The following is a 7611-nucleotide window of genomic DNA, read 5'->3' as shown; positions in this document are numbered from 1 at the left end:
GAGTAGCTAATGAGCTACTGGTTTCAGGAGACAAAGACTTGGGTCAGGGCAGGCCTGGTTTATACCTGCAAGGTCCAAGAACCATTGGATACTCCGGGAAGGCTTGACCAAGGCCCTGACAGCCTCCTGCTCACAAGTCACCTGCTGGCCTTTGTCCTCTCCGTCTGTCCTGTCCTTTTCTATGGAGCTGGCTACAACAGGCTTGTCCTCAGTAATGCTATTGCTTATGCCAGCCGTGCTATGAAAAGTAGTGCCTGAGGTCAGACTTGCCCCTCTGCGGCTGGTCCTCACAAGCCCACGTGCAGGTGTTTGCAGGACCCTGGGGACCCCACCCAGCCAGACATGACCATTTGGCATGCACTTCAAGTATGTAGGAGGAGCTTGGCTTGGGCCAGGCTGGGGATGGGAGGCTGCTCCCTGAACATCTGGAAACCATCACCTGCCTCTCCCATGCATACTAGAGATAACACAGCCTATTGGTTGGGAAGATGTGCATCGAAGCTGTGTTCTCAGCGGTGACTCGGGGAGGAGGCAGCAGTGCCTGCCTGCCTGCCCCCATCACCGCCCCCACCCTGACACAGACACCACTCCCGGGAGGCCACACTCAGCTTGCTCTGGAGCGTGTGAGGTTGCAGAGTGTGTGCTGGAATGCACCTCTGTGGTTTGTGTGAAAATAGTTGTTATATACCCAGCTCAATTTAAAACAAACCTTGTTTTCAGAGAATGTACTCACTAATGGATCAAGTCTGCTAGGGTCTTAGGGAGGACCCTGGAGGCGGTGATGTAACCCTGTTATCCTAACCCTTGGGAGGTGGAGGAAGGAAGGCCGGAGATTTAGGCCCCCTTTGTTTACACAGGGGACGCCAGGCCAGCCTCAGCTACACTCATATCAAAAAGGCACAGAGCAAGAGAGACCAGCTGGGCCAGCACTGTGCCTGGGCAGGGTGCAAAAAAGGGGCTGGTCAGAAGGACTCAGAAGGCCTGCTGCCTGGGAAGCCATCTCTCCTGAACACCATGCAGGCAGGCACTGTCCCTCACAGGGCAGTGGGGCTGGGTTTCTTAGCAGGACCCAGAACGGGCCCAGGACCTCCACAGGGTGGAGCTGGGATTCCAAATCCCTGGGTCCTCTACCTTAATCTTCCACAACTTCCTGGATTTGGGTAACAGTGAGCAGGCTCCACACAGGGTTGTGCCAGCCAGCAACTCTGGTCAGCTCTTCCTTCCACAGAGGCTTGATCATACAAAGTCCAAGCTGGTTGGAGTTTCTCAGTGCATCAGGCCATTGCAGAGTATATGGTGGCAGGCAGGGGTGGAGTGGGGGTGGGTTCCTGGCAGGCCCCAAAGGTCACATGGGCCTGAGCCTCACAAAACATCAGGAAATGAAGCTCAGTCACAGAAGCACCACAGAGGGAGAGCCTGGGGCTACTGAGGAAAAACAGGCAGCAGTGGCTGAGGCCCAGCTCCTCAGCCTCTCACTATGGCTCCAGGTCTTTGGCCTATTCCTGTCTGAGCACTTTTGGCTGAGCAGCCTTCGAGCTGACCAGCTAGCTCTCCTGAATCCCAGGAGGTATTCACTGTAGTTATGCTGGAGCGAGCTTGCTCTGCAGTGGAAACATTCAAACCAAAAACAAACAAACAAACAAACAAACAAACAAACTGCGGGGAAGAATTAGCAGCAAGACAGGGAAGGAAGGCACACTCTGAGGTTCCCAAGGCTGAGGGAAAAGAAATGTGGGTGTTAGAGAAGGCAGCTGGAGGCCATAGATGTCTCAGTAGGGGAGTCAGTACTGAAGGTGAGTCACCGAGGGCAGATGGAGCTCAAAGGCAGGGAGAATGACAAGAAGGGACCCTGGGAACCTAGGGTGGAGGGAGAGGTTATAGACAAAGCAGGAGAGTGAACGTTCCCCTCCCATGAGGGTCTCTCCCCCACCCACCCACCCCCCCCAATACAGCTGAAACAGCTGTGGTGGCTGGGCCTGACGGGGCTCTCCCACGGAATGTGTGGCCTGATGGGGCTCTCCCAGGGAATGGGTGGGCTTTCAGCCAGCTAGCTGGAAGGTCAGGGAAGGGGAAGGGAGCACCGAGCTTTGGACACCTGTGGTGAGAACGAAGCAAGGCAAGGCAAGCGGCTGAGGCCACCCCACCTGCAGACATGCGCACAGACGATGCGTTCACTGACATGCGTTCACTGACGGAAGCACCAAGGACACCCCTCCTCCCCTTAGTGCCTGGACCCAGCCTGGACTGGGAGGGTGGGATAACACACAGCTTTCACGCAGGACCCCGGAACAGGGGGTGCAAGTCATTGATTTTCCCTGGTCCCAGGTAGATCTACGCGAAGTGGGCGTGCCTCCAGGACACTCTGCCAAGCCCAGAAACCACAGATTGGGGCGACACGTGGAGGATTTGAAAACACATCAGGCGGCTCTTAATGCTCAGCCAGCTTTTCGGCGTATTTCCTAGAAGCCTTTTCACAGCCCCTAAAAGCTGGCTCCTTGGTTAGGTCCCAGGGAGCCCCAGACACCAAGAGGCCAGCACTGGGTAATGGACCCCTTTTTATTTCAGCTTTATCAGCTAAAAGTGATTTTACACAAAATAATGTGTCAGAGATAATTGCTCCTGGGAACGGATCCCAGTGCAGCCGGCAACCAAAGGTAAACGTGCCCATTCGTTAATGATTAAACCTCTGAGGTCTCCCAAGGAACAGAGCTCTGAAGCGGCCCAGAAAGGAGACCCCTCCCCCAAGGTCCTGGCAGGGGCCCAGGCAGCCCTGCCTAACAGGAACTGGTTCCTGCCCAGTAGGAATAGGGGATGATCCTCCATCAAGGGAAAACCAAACACTGTCTAATTCCAGCACCCTTGATGAGGAAAAACAGGTTTCTCTTTGTCTATTGTAGAACAGGTCGTGGCTGCTGCCAGTTTGCACCTGCCTGAGGTCACGGTGAAGGTTCCGGAAGCAGAGAGACAGGTCCTGCTGCACTAAAGGGCCTTCTCAAGAAAGGTCTCTGGGTGCAGAAAGAGCTTGAGACCTAAAGGAACCTACAGCTGGTTACGGAAAACAAACGCGGAAGCTGGGTGTGATGTGCACCTTAATCTCACGCGGGAGAGGTGGCAGCAGGAGTTTGAGGATGTCCATCACTGACCAGAGAAGGACATGGCCAGTACAGTTACATGAGCCCCTGGAGAAAGGGGTGCATGAAGAGAAGCAAGGGAGGAAAGGAAGGAGGAGACAAGGGGGTGACATGACTCATGGGAGGATGTCCCCCCCCCAAATGTAGTCAAGAGCTTCCAGACAGAAAGGTCTGGGTTTCTTTCCATACCAATTCTGCTATTTTTTAACAGTTTGAGACAGGGTCTATATAACCCAGGTTGGTCTAGAACTCCCTGTATAGCTAAGGATAGCCTTGAACTTCTGACCCTACTGTCTTTATCTCTCCAGTGCAGGGGTTAAAGTAGTGCCCTCCATGCTACAAGTTGCTGTACTGGCTATCAAGCACAGGGCTTTGTGGATTCTAGGCAAGCAGTATTTATTTTTAAGTACTTGTTTTATGTATTAGTGTGTGTGTGTGTGTGTGTGTGTGTGTGTATGCTAAAGTATATGTGTGTGTACCATGTGTGTTTAGGAGTCCTCTTAGTTCAGAAGAGGCACGGATTCCCTAGAAATGGAGTTATAATGGCTGTGAGCCACCCCTGGGCGCTGGGAGCAGAGCCTGGGTCCTCTTGAGGAGCAGTCAGTGCTCTTAATCATGTAGCCATCTCTCCAGCTCCCGTTGCTTTGCTTGGGGCAGGTTCTCACTCGATAGCCAGGCTGGCCCGGACCTCACCAGAGAGCCAGTCAACTTTGGGACCCATGACAATCTTCTTATCTATGCCTCCTGAGTTGAGGGGTTATAGGCATGAGCCACCATGTCAAAACTTTGTCATAGGATGTCACTTAGCCTCCGTTTCCTCATCTATAACATGGGGACAGTACCACTGACCTCAAGGTCATCAGGAGGCCTACTGTGGTGATGCGTGCCAAACCCTTAGTGGGGCAGATGCTGCCTCGTCACGTGCTCAGTCTCCATGAACCATAATTACTTTGTATTATGACCATGACTGGAGAGGTCGGCTCCTTTGCAAGACCCTTGTCCAGCCTTAACCTCCTGGTGTGTCTTGGTGTTTGGCTGTAGCTTGAGAGTGGACAGGGTTCACGGTCAGTACTTGGGGCTGACCACGGAGAGGTGGGAGCTGGAACAGGAACTCTCAGCCAACATATAGCTTTTACAACATAAGGCACATTCCTTTTGTAGGTATCATTCATTCATTCATTCATTCATTCATTTTATGTGCTTGTTTTTAGAGAATGGTCTTACTTACCCAGTCCAGGCTATTGTTGAGCTTGCTCTGTAGCTGAGGATGACCTTGAACTGGAACCTCTGCCTCCCAAGACCTGGTGTTAGAAGTGTGTACCACCACAATCTGTTTGTCAGCAGCTTAATTGGTTGTGGGCATGACACCAGGACTTCAAGTGTGCTAAGCATACACTCCACCACTGAGCTGCATTCCCAGCTCCCAAACTGTACCCAAAGTGTAAAAGTGGGCCGTTTTTATTATATCACAAGGTCGCACGATCTGTCACTACTACCTAATGCCACCATTTTCACGGTGGAAAAGAAGTGTCCGCCATACCTGCCAGCATTCAGGCATGCCCTCTTCCCACAGTCCTCAGCACCTGCTAACCCACTCGCTGTCTTCATGGATTTGTCTCTTCTGGATAATTGATATAAATGGTGTTAGAAACTATGGTCGGTTTGTTTCTGTCTTTGATAAAAATCTCCCTCCCACCCTTAAACCCCAGACAGGTTCTCACTGTGTAGCCCTGGCTGGCCTGGAACAAACTAAGTAGACCAGGGTGGCCTTGAACTCACAGAGACCCTTCTGCCTCTGTCTCCTGAGTGCTGGGATTAAAGGCATGCTCCACTGCATCTGGCCCAAGGTCAGTTTCTCTAAGTCAGTTCTTCCTTCCACTCAGTCACTGGGGATTGAACTCCGGGAGTCGGGCTTGGCTGCAGGCATCTTTACCCCACAGCCACTTCACTGGCCCTTGGAGTTCATCATAGCATTTTCATATATACTTTGTTTTTGTTGGTCCTTTCCCACCCCCCACCCCTGAACTAACTATAAATAAATATTAAAGGTCAAAGGGCAGCATGCATTTAGTGACACTTCTGCTGAATCAGAGTGTACATTGAGAAAAGGGCTCACCTTTCCATAGATTATGTTTGCAGTTGTCTCTCTCTCTGGAGTACCCTAATTGGCACGTCCTGGATTCTCCCTTAGACAAGTCTTGTCCTGTCTTCCCATTGAGAACTGGCAGAAGCTGGTGGAGAGCTTCCAACACGGGGTGTGCTTCTAGAAGCATCCTCTCTCCCTAAAGTCTGGACATCCCAGGTGTAGTCTGTGGGAAAGAGCCGACAGGCCTGGGCTGTGGCCCTGGCTTCCTTCCTGCAGGCTCTGCCCATCTGCAGGTCCCTAGCAGGGAATGACCCTCACTGTCCTGTAGAAGACCTGGCTGAGCCGCTCTGAGTAGCTGAGTGGCTACTGCAGAAGTGCTTATCTGCCTACTCTAATCAGAGCTCATCTGATAACCCCAGGGTTGCGCTTACCCACCATACCAGGCCATCTTCCATTAAATCCCTGAAGCCTAGCCTGAGGGGCTTCCATGTCCAGGTGTCCATCTGCTCCTGCTAAGCTGGTTCTGTCCAAGGGGGATGCGATGGCACTGTAGAGGTAAAGGTAAACTGAGTCCCTTCCTAAGGGAGAGGAGGTGAATCGTCGAGGGGAGATTGAGTGGTGGGCTGCGACGAGGGTAGAGGCAGATAGCCAGCAGTGGGATAAGAGGAAAACCAGGCGGCTCAGGTGACCCTGCTCCACTTGGGTGCTGGAAAGGGTGTCAGGCGCCCCAAGACAAGCCACACTCTCCTTATTGTCCATTGACTTCCAGTCCAGCGCATGACCAGAGGTGACAGGGTAGCTGTGAGAGAGGAGGACCGGGGTAACAGGATGACCAGCAGGATGGAGCTGAAGGCCACAGGAAGGAAGTGTGGCCGACAGGAGGGGCTCCTACACTCAGGAGGAGGAGCCTGGAGCTGGTGCCACGCCTCTGAAGGGCGGGCTCATACTAGCCACACCCATGAAGGCCAAGTTCCAAGTCCTAGTCCAGAAAAGCTGGGCACCTATACAGAGCATAGGAAGCCAGGAGGCAATACCTTCGGCCTGGAGTGCTTCCCGCCACTGAACTCCTCCTGCTTCCCCGGGATTTAGGAAGAGGTATCCGAGGAACCTCTGAGGGCTCCTTCCACACACACACCCACGCCCTGCCTCTGCTTTACCACCTCGCTCTCCCCGTCGGTGAGGCCTTTTCCTCAGGAGGAAGAGACTCAGAACCCTGCATCTGAGTTCTAAAGCAGGAAGAAAGACTGGGGGACAGCTGCCAACGTAATATAGGAACAGCTCTGGCCCTCACAGTGGCTCCAGCCGCTTGCCGGCACACACCTGGGATTCTGTGTCATTAACAGCTGGTTCCTCTGACCAGCTAGTGTTCAGGGGTGGCCTAATCAGGAAGGAGGGCCTGCGTAGCAGATAGTCAGAGCCAGTCACAAGCTTGAGGTGGGTAAGCTAGGAAGTCCAGCCATGTGTGACAAGGGGAGTGGACGACTAGGCATAGGGTGACCAAGAACTGGGACACAGAAGGTGATGTGGCCTGGTGGGGGGGAGGGGGGCGGCAGCACAGGATTTCATGGACAGAGTTCAAAATGGCGGATGTTAGAGGTTCTGAGGTGTAGAGCATGTGTCAGTGTTCTGTGGGGAGCAGGAATCCAACTGACCTACCAACCCTTGCCAATTCACATGTGGTCAGGTCCCTGGGGATGCCGTAGAGGCCAACCAGTAGCTTCAGTGACCCTAGAGTGTTGATCCAGAGCAGGCCCGAGATTCCATTCAAAGAGGTTAGAGGCCCAACTCGGTGTCCCACATACTTGTCTATCTGACCAGGCAAGATTCAGGTGATCTTCTGAGGTCAGACCTAGTGGAGGCATGCAGGAAGGGAGGTGAGCTGGCAGTGAAGGGGTTACGCAGAAGATGAGGGAAGGAGGGAGGAGGGGAGGGAGGGAGGGAGGGAGGGAGGGAGGGAGGCAGGCAGAGAGAGAGCCTTAGAAGTCCTGCCTACATCTAGGAAAAGCTCGGCTTCGGCTTCTGCTGTGACTCCTTCCCTTGATGTTCGGGGATTAGAAGCAGAGATCAGGGCCAGGAAGCAGCGGAAAGGTCAGACCTTGTCCTGTAGGCCGTCGGGAGCCAGCGGCTTTCAGCTTGGCCTGATCTGATTTGGGTTTGGGCAGGACGCTGTTGGACATTCCGGAAGAGTGGAACCCAGACAGAAAGGCCAGTGAATGACACCAGTGTACAGGAATACAGTCCTATGCTTGCAAGAACTAAGGGGATACTGCATAGGGTCAGGATCACAGAAAAGTTGTGGGGCCTGGCACACACCCAGGACACCATGTTCCATGATGCTCAGGGATGGGGCACACTCTCCCTCTCTCTCTCTCTCTCTCTCTCTCTCTCTCTCTC

Source organism: Mus pahari, chromosome 7, assembly GCF_900095145.1.
Source record: "Mus pahari chromosome 7, PAHARI_EIJ_v1.1, whole genome shotgun sequence".
In the NCBI taxonomy this organism is placed as follows: Eukaryota; Metazoa; Chordata; class Mammalia; order Rodentia; family Muridae; genus Mus; species Mus pahari.
The sequence above is the reverse complement of the archived record's forward strand: the minus strand, read 5'-3'. Positions refer to the sequence as shown.